Raw genomic sequence first — 17876 nt, 5'->3', positions numbered from 1 at the left:
AAAGGATCACTCCGTGCTGCTGTCGTTTCCATTTCCTGGTCTTTCAGCTCGTGTGATGCATGAGGTTGTCTCAGTGCTTCACCATCCATGACCATTCATTTAAGAGCTCCCGACTGTTGTCATAGCAACCGCCTGTCTATCACCGTGACCATGATTATATTCCACCCATTGTTTTCACGCTATTTGTCCTTCAAAATTAATCAAATAGAGATCATTTCCAATATCCTTTAGTGTATTATACTGTGTACATTAACCTTTAGTATATCAGTATGTGGAATTAAATTATGAAATAGATTATGCAAAGAAGTCAAAAAAATGTACAGATATGTTCCAGTTTACTGGGATGAGGTGACGACTTGTCCAGGGTGTATCCCGCCTGAATGTAGCTGGGATAGGCTCCAGCCATCCACCCCCGCCACCCCACGAGGGACAAGCATTAGAAAATCTATGTACATAATGCATCATTATGCCTCGTTTGTAAGTATATTTGAGCTCGTTTAATATCCTTTACTTTTAACCTCTTTGTATATAATTTAGTTTTGCATGTCTCATGACACATTATCTGTATGTAATATTGGCTGCATTTCTGATAATTGTTGACGTGCCAAGTTGTTCCAGACCACAGCAAACATTACTTAGCTTGCCAAAGATTGTAGTGAATCTATTAGAAGAAGACAGCCTTCCGTTTCCTTTAACTTGGACACACACATCTTATACCTTTTGGCCATTAAAAGCCAGTAATTTACAGGAGTTATCTCACCCTCTGAGAATCCTACGTTTTACTAATGGTTTCTAATGTTGTAAAAATGTGTAGAATAAATATTAAATTTCAACATTTCTGTCCATGAAGATTTGCTTCAGCCTGCGACACATAATCATTTTGATAGTAGGCTAATATAACTAATATAGACACTTACGTCATGTGCTGCCTTCATTATAAGACTTCAATACGGCTTTTCATTTTTTGCGGCTCCAGACAGATTAATGTTTTGTATTTTTGGTCCAATATGGCTATTTCAATATTTTGGGTTGCCGACCCCGGAGTTAGAATAATACATAATGAGTGATACATACAGTGGTTACAAACACATTGGAGGCCGACACCACAGTTGACAAACTTCACACAAAAATCACTATTTCTCTGTGATTGTTGGTCCAAAGCTCATGAAGATTTTGGCAAATTGAGGGTAATAAGTAATTTTTTTGGTTGTTTGGTGTATTTTTATTACGTTATCGATGCGTGTTAGAGTGCCTGCTGGTCATGAAACACTGCAAGTGTGTGTCAAATACGGCCGCAAAATAATACTTCACAAAATAAAAGTATGTTTTATCGCACGTTTATTAGATGGAGCATGTTTAGAACTATGTGTAGACGTATTATTTTGGTTTATTTCATCAGAAAACCTAACATCAAAACGACAGCAATTGCATGCATCCGGGCACAGCCGCACTCGTCCTTGGTAGCAGTCATGGCGCCTGGTACCACAGTTTGAGAATCACTGATCTAGTTTATTATAATATGTTATTTAATGTGGATCGTCACACTCAAGGAGAGAGACCACTTTTTGAAAAACGTGCTTAAAATGCCAAAAAGCACTAAGTCAAGTAAAAAAAGGGGGAAAAAAAGGTTTGTCCTAATTAAACACGTGTTAGTATCAGAATGAGTGCTGCTTATGTGAACCTCTTTTTTCATTCACGGGTCAAAAAGAGCACCTTACCAATGTGCAGCACAGACGTGATCATGCGCGATGACAGCACATCTCCCCACCCGCTAAGTAAACACACTAATGAATGTTTGTTTTACATTAGTGTCACTTTCTGCCTCCTTGCTCTCGTCTGGGTGCACTCGAGCAGAAAGCACTCATGCATGCTGGATTTCACTGTACTGTACATCTCTCAAAGGAAAACTACTTTTGGGAAGGAGGGGGTGAATTGATATCTGGCAACCAGGAAGCTGCGCGTGCATCACCGCTCCAGAGGCTTTATTATTTCTTTGTACCCTCAGCTTGTAAGCGATAGTTTTTCTTTCCCCGCGGCCACCATTTTTTTCCGCATGGCCTGGTTCGACGGCACCTCCTCTCGCCTTGGCCCACATTCTGCTTCCTCTGGCCCAGAGGTCGGCACTCGGGGGGTTAACAGTTTTTAATCGAATCATGGGCTTATTCATTTAACCGTGCGAATGCTGGGTGTGATGCTCGACCATTGTGTGCACTGAACACACACACACACACACACACACACACACACACACACACACACACACACACACACACACACACACACACACACACACACACACACACACACACACACACACGCGCACATAAGCAGGCATATCCTGCACACGTCCGCTCGGTGCCAGTGATTGATTATTATTGCTAACTATGGGGCCCCCTGGCTTCCCATGTTGCCAAGGCAACAGCGGATGCTCGAGATGTAAGCTTGTATCAGACCTAAAGGGTTTAAATGTATCTGCGCCAAATTTTACTTTACAGCAGCTGTACCTAAATTGTGGCCCGCGGGCCATTTGCAGCCTTTTTTTATTGGCCTGTGGCAAGTTCTTATTAATAAATGAAACATAACAAAAAAACTTGGAAATAAAGGAGAAAAAAGGCGAAATGTATCAATAGAAAGTTGTTAGAACTACTACTATAACTTATTTTTGTATGCTTTTTCCTAAAATACATCCATCCATCCATTTTCTACCGCTTATTCCCTTTGGGGTCGCGGGGGGCGCTGGAGCCTATCTCAGCTACAATCGGGCGGAAGGCGGGGTACACCCTGGACAAGTCGCCACCTCATCGCAGGGCCAACACAGATAGACAGACAACATTCACACTCACATCCACACACTAGGGCCAATTTAGTGTTGCCAATCAACCTATCCCCAGGTGCATGTCTTTGGAAGTGGGAGGAAGCCAGAGTACCCGGAGGGAACCCACGCAGTCACGGGGAGGACATGCAAACTCCACACAGAAAGATCCCGAGCCCGGGATTGAACCCAAGACTACTCAGGACCTTCGTATTGTGAGGCAGATGCACTAACCCCTCTACCACCGTGCTGCCCATTTTTAATTCATTTTCATATATTATATTGTTTAGCCTTTTTAAACACAATTTGAAGCTTTAAGCTTGTTTTTTATTGGCCTGCGACACGTTCTAAAAATAAAACAAACCAAAACCAAAGAAAAAATAAAATAAAATAAATCAATTCACAAAATAAAAATAAAACAAATCTAAAGCTACAGCAAAACATGAAAAAAATACATTATGATACTAATGAGACTAATAATATTACACTTAGGGCCTGTTTATTAAATGTTTGTGTGTACTAAAACGCACTGATCTGCTAAACCTGTGCACAGAGGATTGCTTCTCAAGTGAGTAAAATAAGGAGCGCAATCCATGTATGTCTATCTTCATGAATATTCAGAATATATAATGATTATCAGAACATCGACAATACCGGGAGGAGAAAATGCAAATATTATTATTCAGCTCAAGCAAAGTGATTTATCAAGGCTGACTACTGTTCTGCGGATGCTATTTTGCGTCTTCATTTAGCATGCTTGAAAAGTATGTGCAAACTGTCACAGTTACGCACACGGCTGTGAGAAACAAGGTGCTTGAGCTGCAAAGACAGACGAAGGACGGATAATCATTCGCCCTATGTGTGCGTGTCAATATATTTGGACTGTCATAAATAAAAAATATTAGACATATCGTCTATTCAGCAATATAATTTTATAACTGTGTAGCTGCTGGATGACTGAAGAGGCTGATTAATGCAACTTCACTTGATGCGTTTTGGTGTCTGTTGGTGTTGTTTTTTAATGATGTTAGTTTTTTTTATTCAGGAAATATATTATTATAATATATGTCTTATATGAAAATATGTCTTACAATAAGCATTTTCTTGTGTTTGGATCATTCCAGTTGCATGAATGTGCTGCAGTTGTGATGGTTTACCGCCTCCCTGCAGAGCGTGCGTTTGCCAGCTAAAAATAGTTTATTTTGTCTACAGACTGCGCTTTTATACTGCAGAAAAGGTGGTACAAATTATTGATGTGCACTGCTAGTTCAACAACGTCCCACACTGGCACAGAATGCCAGTAGTATACGCAAAAAACTCATTTAAATAGGGCGGTCTGCACCACTTGTCAATTGTATACGCAGTCTTAGTAGATCACACGCAACACGCCTGCTAATAGTACACACAATGTTATAGTTTGCACACACTCTTTAGTGCGTGTTATTGAGATCTTAGTAGATCAAGCCTTAAGTCACCACAAAACATAAAGCCTAATACACAGTACTGCATATTACATCATTTTGTTTAGCTCTTACTGATATAAAATGTAAAAATATTGGAAAGGCCCCCACCTTTTTTAGCGTTACATTCAACAGTCACAACATAAGGTACCACTTCACACTCATGAGATACACAAAACGTGTATCAAAGGCCTTTGCTGTGTTGATTTGAAAAGTGGTTTGCATGTTTTTACAATGTTTCCCAAAACCCCGCAAGCACAGTTATAAAAGCTTCTATGATGATGTCAGTCGGAAAATGTGCGTTTGTAAGAGGGTAAAAAAAAGTATTGTATTTGAGTTCTACTGATTTAGAGTCAGAGCTTTTCTTCCAATCGCTCACACACCAATGACTGTGGGCCAGGGGTCGACAACCCAAAATGTTGACAGAGCCATATTGGACCAAAAAAAAAAAAAAAAATCTGTCTGGAGCCGCCAAAAATTAAAACCTTATATATAAGTGTTATAATGAAGACAACATATGATGTAAGTGTCTATATTAGCTATATTAGCTTACTACCAAAGACTGACCCAAATATTCGTTGACAGAAATGTTGTATTTTAATTTTTATTCTACACATTTTTGCAACATTGGAAATCATTAGTAACATGGAGACTTCTCAGGGGATGAGAAAACTGTCTTAGAATGGCCCAAGGTATCGATGTGTGTGTCCAAGTTTAAGGAAACGGCAGGCTGTCTTCCTTTAATGGATTTGTTACAATCTTTGCAAGCTGGGTAACGTTTGCTGTGGTCTGGAACAACATGGCACACAAACAGCTATGAGATATGCAGCCAATATTACATACAGATAATGTGTCATGAGACATGCAAATATAAATTAAATACAAAGAGGACATAAGTAAAGGAAATTAAATTAGCTAAAATACTGCGATGAGGTGGCGACTTGTCCAGGGTGTACCCCGCCTTCCGCCCGATTGTAGCTGAGATAGGCTCCAGCGCCCCCCGCGACCCCAAAGGGAATAAGCGGTAGAAAATGGATGGATACCTACAAATGAGGCATAATGATGCAATATGTACATGCAGTTAGCCTAAATAGCATTTTAGCATTGATCACCTTGCAGTCATGCACTGACCAAATATGCCTGTTAAGCACTCCAGAAAATCAATAAAATCAACAAAGCTCACTTTTGTGCATTCACGCACAGCATACAACGTCTGGTGGACAAAATGAGACAAGGAAGGAGTGGCATAAAACACGTCTTTCTGTGGCAGCATCGGAGAAAGTTGTACATGTAAACAAACTATGATGAGTTTAAGGGTCGCTGAAATTTGTAGGACAAAACTGTGCTTGCCAAATACTCTCATCAGTGAAGCATGTATAACATAAACAGTGGGATTTCTAACAATTAAGAAGGTTTGAGTCATGTTTGTCCTCCTAAAGAAAATATATTAAAACAAAAAAAAAAATAGTTTTCTTCATCTTTTTCCATTTTCACACATCTCTGAAAGAGGTCCAGGGAGCCAGTAGGGCGGCGCTAAAGAGCCGCGGCTTGCTGACCCCCGGCGTGGGCGATGCAGGAAGCCGCAGCACATGAAGAGACAAATGTGTCTTGAAGGTTGTTAACAAGTTAGCAAACAACATTGGAGTTATGATGCTCTGTCACCAAACAAAATACATATTGGGGGTATTTTGTCCCCCCAAAAAAAAGATTCTTAAAAAAATATGGGGACGTCTTGTGTTTTAAAAGAATAAAAAGAACAACACTGATGACAGTGAAAGAGAGAGGAAGAATTTGAGAGTCCCTTATTATTAAAGTCCCTGATGCAATTCCAGCACCCCAAATGACCTGGATCAGCCTCATCACATGCTGAGGCCTGGTTGCCATGGCACCAGCTGTATACCGCACACACACAATTGCACACACACACACACTCACACTCACACACTCACGCACCCTCACCTTCATTCTTAGTAACCCATACACTGCCTTCCTTCCTTGCTCCAAGTTCTTAAGCAAACTTTACACAGGAAGATGCTATTAGCTACATTGCCAAGATAATTGGAAGGTCATGTTTTAACTACACAAGATGGGCTAATTATGAGAAGCTGCAAACTATAATCAATATAATAAACAGGTCATCATCTCTCAGACTGTGGCATTATCTGTTACGGAGACGTCGGCAAAGAAAACAGAATTGGGGTGACTTCATCACCGTAGTGGATGATGTCATTACTCACTCATGTTCCATATAAGACTATTTGTTGAACGGTGTTATTTGTTGGCTATGTTGTTAGCAGGCTGCTTCCTGGTTCATGGAGGGTGATGAGCAGATGTGCCTTTAGGAGGCTTGGATGCTTCCATTGTCTCCCTCAAAGAGTGAAATGTTATTAATTTACCCAGATCCTCGCCAAAATAATGACATGGGCTCATGCTCCGCCCCTTATATAGGCGCCAATTACTTTGCCTGCTAACTGTGTTCTTCTGTTGACTGTGCCCAACTGACAAACTGTACCATCGCATAACATACAAAACTTATATCATAACAAAATGCTTAAATAATTATAGTAATTTGAAGCATGCTAAGATGATGTTGTTCTAGTTGTGTTTCGTATTGTACTTGTAGTATTAGAGGGAGTATAAAATACAGAAAAACACTTACATGTTCATGCGCATATTTAATTGTTCTGTCATTTGCTGGGATGTAATTAAATTAAGGTTAAAATGATTGTATTTATTTCATTTTAATATTTAGATTTTTATTCTCACAAGATTTATCTTTATTATGTTTCTGCTATATTTAAAACTATGAAGACTATATCCAAGCTCTTAATTCAAACATTTTACTTTCTTTAATAGTAATAATAATATAATGTTCAGTAATCATACAATAAAATACATTCAAAATGTTATGGTTACAAATATTTACATACAAACCTGCATAATTAAATATATTAAAATATATTTATATCAATTTAACATACTGTAATTATTTCAACTATTTGCCTTACCTGAGTTTGTTATTGATTAATTATGTATTCATTGATCAATACATTCCAGATTTTTTTATTAAACATATTTACAGGAAACATGCATTTATTTGAAAAATATTGATACATTTACAGTATATGCATATAATTTACTGTTATATTTATGTTTATGAGTTTTTTTTAATAATTATATTATTTTGTCATATAAATATTGTTTGGATTTCTTTTTAAACATATTTATACAAAACATGCATTCATTTGAAACATGTTGATACATCTACATTCAGTTAATGCCCTGTATTTATCTGACGTATATTTATGTTTATGAGTTTTTCCTTTCAAAATTCTAATACATACACAAATACAAATAATATATTGAAGATTTATTTTTAAACGTATTTACATTAACCATTTTTCATTGTAAATATTGAAATATATTTATGCTCATTTAATATACTATAATTACTCATATTTATTTTACAATATTTTTCTATATTAGTTACAAAAATAACATATTTACGATTTATTTATTTGAAAACATTTATTTAAAGTATGTACTTTATATTTATATTTATTTTATATTCAGTTTAGTTTTTACAAACCTAGTATTTATTATATTTATATGTCGTAATTATTGTGTGAATGTTCCAAAGCATTCATGGTTTTCTACACCAAAATGTATCTATTTATTTTTCAACTTATTATTATTACTCTTCTCCAGATTTTGCCGTGCTCTACCTTCCACATTTTTCACCCGATTCAAACCGTTCCAACTTCAAACTGTTCAGCCTATTCGGGAATCGTGGGCTTTCCCTTGACAAATTACAAACATTCACAGATTTCCCAGAATTCCATTTTTCCGGGACATTTTTCCCATTCAAAATGAATTGGCCATTTTTCAAACTTCCACCATTTCCACATTTTTCAACCGATTCAAACCATTCCACCTTCAACGCATTCCACCATTCTGGAAATGTAAAGTACTATTTTTCCAAATTCAAAAAAATTCCAGGATTTTCCGGAATTCCTAGTTTTCCAAAGCCCTATTTCCACCCTTTTTTCTGGCGACTCTTCCTTCCACATTTTTCAATCCATTTCAACCGTTCCACCGTCAAAACATTCCAAAGTTGTTTTTTGAACTGGGAAAAATCCCGGTTTTCCCAAAATTCCAGGAATTCCGTAATACCATTTCTCAATTCAACATGTTACTACTTCAACATTTCTCGACCGATTTGAAAAATTCCAACACCAACCATTTCAACTCATTCAGACCATTCAAGTTTTTTTTTTACCATTTTCAAAAAAATTCCCGCTTTCCCCGAAATTACCAATTTTTTCTGAAATTCCCATTGAAATCAATGGGACATTCTTCAAAGTTCCACAAATCCCACATTTTTCATCTGATTCAAACTGTTCCAACTTCAAAATATTCAGCCTGTTCGGGAATTGTGTGCTCTACTTCAACAATTCTAAAAGAAATTCCAGGATTCTAGTTCAACTTCAGCTTTGGAGCATTCACACGCAATTCCTTCAGACTTAGACTTAGACAAACTTTAATGATCCACAAGGGAAATTGTTCCACACAGTAGCTCAGTTACAAAGGATGGAAAGTGTCAAGGATGGAAAGGATAATGCAGGTATAAAGTAGACAAAAAATGTACCGTAGTAGCAATATAATATATAACATATATGTAATATTTACATATTATATATACAGTATATGATATTTAAGTTTAAATGTAGACTGCAGGGGTCCGAGAATGATGTTATTATACATATAACCAATCCTAGGTGTAGTTCTGTTAGGTACCAATCGTATATATGGAAACACTGGTATCTGTGCCTTTTATAGAATGTGTAGACGCATTTTTAAAGTATATATATATATATATATATATATATATATATATATATATATATATATATACATATATATATATATATTTTTTTTTTTATTGCTGCTTTTATTTATTTATTAGATGCCTTTTACTAAACATGCAAAAGCACTGTTTTTAATATTATGTGATAATGCCTTTTATACTGTATTTTGTTTGTTTTATGTACTGTATGTGATTATATGTCTACTTGGACGTTGGAGTCTGCGATAAAGTTTGGTGATGATATATACTGATATATTATATAATATTATTATATTATATTTGTATATAAAATATACAATATATAACAATTACCATGTACAGTATTACAGTATATGTAACAGCTGCAGCATAAAATAGAGCCTCATCTAGTTTGTATGTATTTTTCTTTAATAGTTATAAACTAATTAGTTCTATAAATAATATACCTACGATTTATTTATTTGAAAAATATTTTATTAAAGTATTTATTTTAAATATTTACATATTTGGGAATGTTTAAACTAATTTATATTCATCTAATATAGTGTAAATATTTAGCATGAAAATATTACCTACTAAAACACATTTTCATTTATTTTATGTGAAATAAATATACTGCATATAAATCTTTACAGACCCTTTCAAACAGAAAAAAGGAAACAATTCCACTTTCAACTATTATTATGTTAAAAAAAAAGTGCATTTGCAAAGAGAGAGAGAGGGTGTGTAATGGAGTCCAAACACACTACATTGCTACTTGCTGCCCTTTGATAAAACAACATTGTGCACGATAATAGTAGTCCTTTCTGCAACACACCTCATGTGCCCGAACATACCTTATTGATACAGCACAACTGTAAATGTATGCACATTTACAGTGGCCGTGGATGGGACAAACGAGGCCGTGTAAGGAGAGCTTCATCCAGCTGTGCACAGCAGAGGCACCGTGCCCCTTTATGCACCGCCAATTACAGATATAGTCAAATATAGGCCAGTATCGTTAAAATATTGTTGTGTGTGTTTTAAAATATACACCGACATGGTTCAGACGAGACACGTGCCCAGCGTCCTGATTAACGTGCTTTTTTTTTAATTTTTTATTACATCGCAGGTAAAAGCCAAGATGGTCGCAGCAGGACACGATCCGCACCCGCCTTTATCTTTTCAAAATAAAAGATTACGATGATCGATGAAGAGATTCGCTCCTACCTTTCCTCCTCGTCATTCCTTCTCTGGAGAGAGGCGCGTCTCTTCCCTCACTCGATCCCGGCCATTGTGGTGAGAGCAGCAGAGGAACCATGGAGCTTCTCCGCACACACACACACGCACACACACACACGCACGCACGCACACACACACATACACTCACGGTGCAATTCAATTAGGGCGATGTCGGATTACACCGCCAGAGGGCGCCATTGACACCATGTCTAGCATAGTTACTTATCTCCGGTGTCAAGTGGTGCAGCTCTTTCCAATATGGCGGCCTATTTTTAAGCTGGTTTGTATCGATTTTTCATCAATATTGAAGTTAACTCACTGAGTAACGTCGAATATTGTTTAAGAGACACTGTTAAAATGTGGTATTGATTGACTTTTGCAGCTCACTTTACTTTTGGAATGTTATATTTGAGTTTATTTCGAATGCAAGTGGTGCAGCTGTTTCCAATATGGCGGCCTATTTTTAAGATGGTTTGTAATGATTTTTCAACAATATTGGCGTTAACTCACTGAGTAACATCTGAAATTAATTAAGAGACACTGTTAAGATGTGGTATTGATTGACTTTTGAAGCTCACTTTACTTTTGGAATGTTGAGTATGAGTTTATTTCAAATGCAAGTGGTGCAGCTGTTTCCAATTAACGGCCTATTTCTAAGCTGGTTTGTATCGATTTGACAACAATATTGACGTTAACTCACTGAGTAACGTCATATTGTTTAAGAAACACTGTTAAGATGTGTAATTGATTGACTTTTGAAGCACACTTTACTTTTGAAATGTTACATTTGAGTTTATTTTGAATGCAAGTGGTGCAGCTGTTTCCAATTAACGGTCTATTTCTAAGCTGGTTTGTATCGATTTTTCAACAATATTGACGTTAGCTCACTGAGTAACGTCATATTGTTTAAGAGACACTTTTAAGATGTGGTATTGATTGACTTTTGAAGCACACTTTACTTTTGGAATGTTGAGTTTGGTTTAGTTTGAGTTTATTTCGAATGCAAGTGGTGCAGCTATTACCAATATGGCGGCCTATTTTTAAGCAGGTTTGTATCGATTTTTTAACAAAATTGACATTAACTCACTAAGTAACATCGAATATTGTCTAAGAGACACTGTTAAAATGTGTTATTGATTGACTTTTGAAGCTCACTCTACTTTTGGAATGTTACATTTGAGTTTATTTCGAATGCAAGTGGTGCAGCTGTTTCCAATATGGCGGCCTATTTTTAAGCTGGTTTGTATCGATTTTTCAACAATATTGACGTTAACTCACTGAGTAACGTTGAATATTGTTTAAGAGACACTGTTAAGATGTGTTATTGGTTGACCTTTGAAGCTCACTTTACTTTTGGAATGTTACATTTGAGTTTATTTCGAATGCAAGTGGTGCAGCTGTTTCCAATATGGCGGCCTATTTTTAAGCTGGTTTGTAATGATTTTTCAACAATATTGGTGTTAACTCACTGAGTAACATCTGAAATTAATTAAGAGACACTGTTAAGATGTGTTATTGATTGACTTTTGAAGCTCACTTTACTTTTGGAATGTTACATTTGAGTTTATTTTGAATGCAAGTGGTGCAGCTGTTTTCAATTAACGGCCTATTTCTAAGCTGGTTTGTATGGATTTGTCAACAGTATTGACGTTAGCTCACCGAGTATAGTCGAATATTGTTTAAGAGACACTGTTAAGATGTGGTATTGATTGACTTTTGAAGCTCACTCTACTTTTGGAATGTTACATTTGAGTTTATTTCGAATGCAAGTGGTGCATCTGTTTCCAATATGGCGGCCTATTTTTAAGCTGGTTTGTATCGATTTTTCAACAATATTGACGTTAACTCACTGAGTAACGTTGGATATTGTTTTAGAGACACTGTTAAGATGTGGTATTGATTGACTTTTGAAGCACACATTACTTTTGGAATGTTGAGTTTGGTTGAGTTTGAGTTTATTTCGAATGCAAGTGGTGCAGCTGTTTCCAATATGGCGGCCTATTTTTAAGATGGTTTGTATCGATTTTTCAACAATATTGACATTAACTCACTGAGTAACGTCGGATATTGTCTAAGAGACACTGTTAAGATGTGTTATTGGTTGACTTTTGAAGCACACTTTACTTTTGGAATGTTACATTTGAGTTTATTTTGAATGCAAGTGGTGCAGCTGTTTCCAATTAACGGCCTATTTTTATGCTGGTTTGTATCGATTTTTCAACAATATTAACGTTAGCTCACTGAGTAACGTCGACTATTGTTTAAGAGACGCTTTTAAGATGTGGTATTGATTGACTTTTGAAGCATACTTTACTTTTGGAATGTTGAGTTTGAGTTTATTTCGAATGCAAGTGGTGCAGCTGTTTCCAATATGACGACCTATTTCTAAGCTGGTTTGTATTGATTTTTCAACAATATTGACGTTAACTCACTGAGTAATGTCGAATATTGTTTAAGAGACACTGTTAAGATGTGTTATTGATTGACTTTTGAAGCTCACTTTACTTTTGGAATGTTACATTTGAGTTTATTTCGAATGCAAGTGGTGTAGCTGAGATAGGCTCCTGCGACCCCAAAAAGGACAAGCGGTAGAAAATGGATGGATGGATGGTGCAGCTGTGTCCAATATGGCGACCTATTTTTAAGCTGGTTTGTATCGACTTTTCAACAATATTAACGTTAACTCACTGAGTAACGTCGACTATTGTTTAAGAGACACTGTTAAGATGTGTTATTGATTGACTTTTGAAGCACACTTTACTTTTGGAATGTTGAGTTTGAGTTTATTTCGAATGCAAGTGGTGCAGCTGTTTCCAATATGGCGACCTATTTCTAAGCTGGTTTGTATCGATTTTTCATCAATATTGACGTTAACTCACTGAGTAATGTCATATTGTTTAAGAGAAAATGTTAAGATGTGTAATTGATTGCTTTTGAAGCTCACTTTACTTTTGGAATGTTGAGTTGAGTTTGAGTTTATTTCGAATGCATTTAAATAATACTATAGTGTTCACATTGTGCTCATTTGACTGTTTAGTTGTAAGTCTAATTAGATAAATTTTTTGATATGATTATGATTATTTTTTTCCTAAATTCCATAATCATATAATTTTTGTAACGTTTATTTTATAGTTATTTCCACGCAAAAAAAGGAAATAAGATTGTTTTACCAAAGCATCACCATATTGTTAATATCCCCTAAGTATGGCCTGATGCAACTTTTTCACTTCCGATAAAATACCAATATTGTAGCCTTGAGTGTTGGCCGACACCAACATTGAACCAAAACAATATCAGCAGGAATCATAGTACAAAACCCAAAACCAGTGAAGTTGGTACATTGTGTAAATCGTAAATAAAAACAGAATACAATGATTTGCAAATCCTTTTCAATCTATATTCAATTGAATGCACTGCAAAGACAAGATATTTAATGTTGGAACTGAGAAAACAATTTTTTTTTTGCAAATAATCATTAACTTGGGAACTGAGGAGACCAATTTTTGAAGCTTTTCAGGTGGAATTATTTCCCATTCTTGCTTGATGTACAGCTTAATTTGTTCAACAGTCCGGGGTCTCCATTGTGGTATTTTACGCTTCATATTGCGTCACACATTTCAATGGGAGAAAGGTCTGGACTACAGGCAGGCCAGTCTAGTACTCTTTTACAACAAAGCCACGCTGTTGTAACACGTGCAGAATGTCGCTTGGCATTGTCTTGCTGAAATAAGCAGGGGCGTCCATGAAAAAGACGTTGCTTGGATGGCAACATATGTTGCTCCAAAACCTGTATGTACCTTTCAGCATTAATGATGCCTTCACGGATGTGTAGGTTACCCATGCGTTGGGCACTAATACACCCCTATACCATCATAGATGCTGGCTTTTGAACTTTGTCCGGATGGTTCTTTTCCTCTTTGGTCCGGAGGACACAATGTCCACAGTTTCCAAAAACAATTTGAAATGTGGACTCGTCAGACCACAGAACACTTTTCCGCTTTGCATCAGTCCATCTTAGATGAACTCGGATCCAGCGAAGCCGGCGGCGTTCCTGGGTGTTGTTGATAAATGGCTTTCGTTTTGCATAGTAGAGTTTTAACTAGCACTTACAGATGTAGAGACCAACTGGAGTTACTGATAGTGGTTTTCTGAAGTGTTTCTGAGCCCATGTGGTGATATCCTTTACACACTGATGTCGATTGTTGATGCAGTACTGCCTGAGGGATCGAAGGTCACAACCTTGCTGTGCAGTGATTTCTCCAGATTCTCTGAACCTTTTGATGATATTACGGACCGTAGATGGTGACAAAGTGGCGACCCTCGACCCATCCTTGTTTGTGAATGACTGAGCATGTAATGGAAGCTGGTTTTATACCCAATCATGGCACCCACCTGTTACTAATTAGCCTGTTCACCTGTGGGATGTTCCAAATAAGTGTGTGATGAGCATTCCTCAACTTTCTCAGTCTTTTTTGCCACGTGCCAACTTTTTTGAAACATGTTGCAGGCATCAAATTCCAAATGAGCTAATATTTGCAAATAATAACAAACTTTACAAGTTCAAACGTTAAATATATTGTCTTTGCAGTCTATTCAATTGAATAGAAGTACAAAAAGATTTGCAAATCATTGTATTCTGTTATTATTTACGATTTACACAACGTGCCAACTTCACTGGTTTTGGGGTTTGTAGATGTTAACTGTCTGTCCAGCTTAGCACAAGTAAACACGCTGCTGGACTGCTTGTATCGGGGCTTATATTGGAGAGATTTTAGATGCAAGACAATATAATTTTGATACTTTTTTTGTTGCTGCTGATATTAAACTGTCACCTGATATCAATATAGTATCAGGACAGCTGTGGTATCCAAAAAAATGTTTGTTCGTCTGCATCTTATATTTCAGTATACATTTATTTCTAGTGCACTTTTTTTAATCACTATTTGAGCTGCTTTAACAAAAAAATAATTATTTTGTGTTTTATATTGATAATAATAACAATAATATGTATGTATTTATTTATTTACGTATTTATTTATTTATTTTTTAAATTTATTTATTTATTATTTTTTATTTATTTATATTTTTGCTCTATGCTTTTTAACCTGTAAAGCACTTTGGTCCAATTTACAAATTGTTGTAAACGTGCTATATAAATAAAGTTGCCTTGCCTTGCCTTGCCAATATTAATAATACATTCTATTTAGAAGCACTTTTCTTCAAAACTCAGACACTTTACAATACAAGTCAAATGAGTAGTTCATGATTTTAGTTTAAAATAGTAGTTATAATAATGATAACAATAATTATAAAATAATAATAATATTAATACATCATTTAGAAGCACATTTTTAAAAACTTCAATTATTAACTATTGTGTACCTTTTTTCCCACCACCCTCATGATTTCATAAATTATTTCTGTAGTGTATATTTCCAGGATTTTAACTTCCATGAAAAAATAGTGTAAGTGGTAGACATTTTGATGGAAAGACCAGAATCTCGCCCTATTTTCCTTATTTTCAAATGCAAATGTTGACAAGTACGACAAGTTTTTTCTAAGGTTGCAGTTTAGACACAAAAAGTGCGATTGGAATTTAAAAAAAAATGCTACGTTTGAATAATTAAATAGAGCTATCTCAATATTTTTACATACTAAGTTGTATGATTTGAAATGCGAAAGTCAAACAAATCTCATGAGTAGACTAATTTAGCATGTTCGTTATTTTTGTGTATTTTTGTGACGCCAACACTAAAGGGTGCAAGTGATGTGGTACAGGAGGTGACGATAACCCTGGAACCAGAAAGGGTCTGGCTGCTCAGAACAAAATGAGCAATACTTCTAATTGACTCAGAATGACTGAAATGATTGAACTTAATCAGTCCTTGGATGCTCCGTCACCTCCTTTGTTTTATTTATGGTCATTCTTGACGTGCTAGCAAGCCCTTGCCTTTGTGCTCGGTGTACACAAAGCGTGTAGTGTTACTACGACTTCTTCTGCTGCTGCTGCTGCGGTGGACATGAATAATGTCTCCAGCCCCCCCAGGGGCCACATTACACAGCAGAGACGCACATAAAGGGACATGAGGAGGAGCGCAGGCCGCCTGTGACTAATGGAAGAGGTCAACTAGGAGCTCACAGCTTCATCGAAGATAAAAGGACTATCTTTAAACCAAAAATAGAAAGTAAAATGTGTGTCAGGTGGTGCTTTTCTACATGCTGGGTGGCAATTTTGGCTCATTTGAATCGCAGGTACATCTGTGTTTATGTGTGTGTGTCTCCAGAGAGGAGATATAGATGGATGCATTTCATCTGGAGGAACACCTGCCTCCCTCCACGGGGAGAACACCCCCACCCCAAAATGACTGACCGTCATTTGGCAGAACCGCTCAATGGAGGACAACAAACCAGGTCTGATTATCTAGTCTGACTTTCATGGAGCTAATTAATGCAGCCACGCTGGCAAAAACATAATTTGTTAGTGTTTGTACTTGAAAAATATTTCACCATAAGAAATACTAGAGTTTGAATTAGTCTGTTCCGGGGTCAAACTGTGGCCTCCCTATAACTTTAGTTTAGGCCAGTGTTTTTCAACCTTTTTTGAGCCAAGGCACATTTTTTGCGTTGAAAAAATCCGGAGGCACACCACCAGCAGAAATCATTCAAAAACAAAACTTAGTTGACAGTAAAATGTCGTTGGATATTAAATTGTTGGATATGACTTTAAATCATAACCAACCATGCATCACTATAGCTCTTGTCTCTAAGTAGGTGTACTGTCACGACCTGTCACATCACGCCGTGACTTATTTGGAGTTTTTTGCTGTTTTCCTGTGTGTATTGTTTTAGTTCTTGTCTTGCGCTCCTATTTTGGTGGCTTTTTCCTTTTTTTTTGGTATTTTCCTGTAGCAGTTTCATGTCTTCCTTTGACTGATACTTATATAGCAAAAAAAAAAAGTAGGATGTACGATTTACGATAAAACTGATCATTTAAATAATATAAATAGAACTTGAATATTTTCTATAATAAAGTAATGAATACAACATAAAATAAATAAAACAACAATAAATAATATGATTTTAAATATTGGAGGAGTTCAAGTACCTCGAAATCTTGTTCACGAGTGAGGGAAGAGTGGACCGTGAGATCGGTGCGGCGTCTTCAGTAATGCGGACGCTGTATCGATCCGTTGTGGTGAAGAAGGAGCTGAGCCGGAAGGCAAAGCTCTCAATTTACCTGTCGATCTACATTCACATCCTCACCTATGGTCATGAGCTTTGGGTTATGACCGAAAGGACAATATCACGGGTACAAGCGGCCGAAATGAGTTTCCTCCGGCGGGTGGCGGGGCTCTCCCTTGGAGATAGGGTGAGAAGCTCTGCCATCCGGGAGGAACTCAAAGTAAAGCCGCTGCTCCTCCACATCGAGAGGAGCCAGATGAGGTGGTTCGGGCATCTGGCCAGGATGCCAGCCAAACGCCTCCCTAGGGAGGTGTTTAGGGCACATCCGACCGGTAGGAGGCCACGGGGAAGACCC

At 36.8% G+C, this 17876-nt stretch overlaps 1 protein-coding gene and 1 long non-coding RNA gene across 3 annotated transcripts in view; one reads left to right on the top strand and one right to left on the bottom strand.

Annotated features, from left to right (window-relative positions):
- Positions 1 to 10456, bottom strand: part of LOC133613680 (vang-like protein 1) — a 47381-nt gene extending 36925 nt beyond the window's left edge. For both annotated transcript variants that reach the window (XM_061971391.2, XM_061971392.2), the window contains exon 1: positions 10328 to 10456. The gene's annotated coding sequence lies outside the window, so the exon portion shown is untranslated. The remainder of the gene's footprint in view (positions 1 to 10327) is intronic.
- Positions 10457 to 10537: 81 nt separating this feature from the next.
- The window catches only part of LOC133613555 (uncharacterized), a 10566-nt gene continuing 3227 nt past the window's right edge, over positions 10538 to 17876 (top strand). The window contains exons 1-2 of the long non-coding RNA XR_012050769.1: positions 10538 to 10619; positions 16624 to 16750. This is a non-coding gene — a long non-coding RNA (uncharacterized lncRNA). The remainder of the gene's footprint in view (positions 10620 to 16623; positions 16751 to 17876) is intronic.

The sequence above is a fragment of the Nerophis lumbriciformis genome, linkage group LG13, assembly GCF_033978685.3.
Source record: "Nerophis lumbriciformis linkage group LG13, RoL_Nlum_v2.1, whole genome shotgun sequence".
In the NCBI taxonomy this organism is placed as follows: Eukaryota; Metazoa; Chordata; class Actinopteri; order Syngnathiformes; family Syngnathidae; genus Nerophis; species Nerophis lumbriciformis.
The sequence above is the reverse complement of the archived record's forward strand: the minus strand, read 5'-3'. Positions and strand labels throughout refer to the sequence as shown.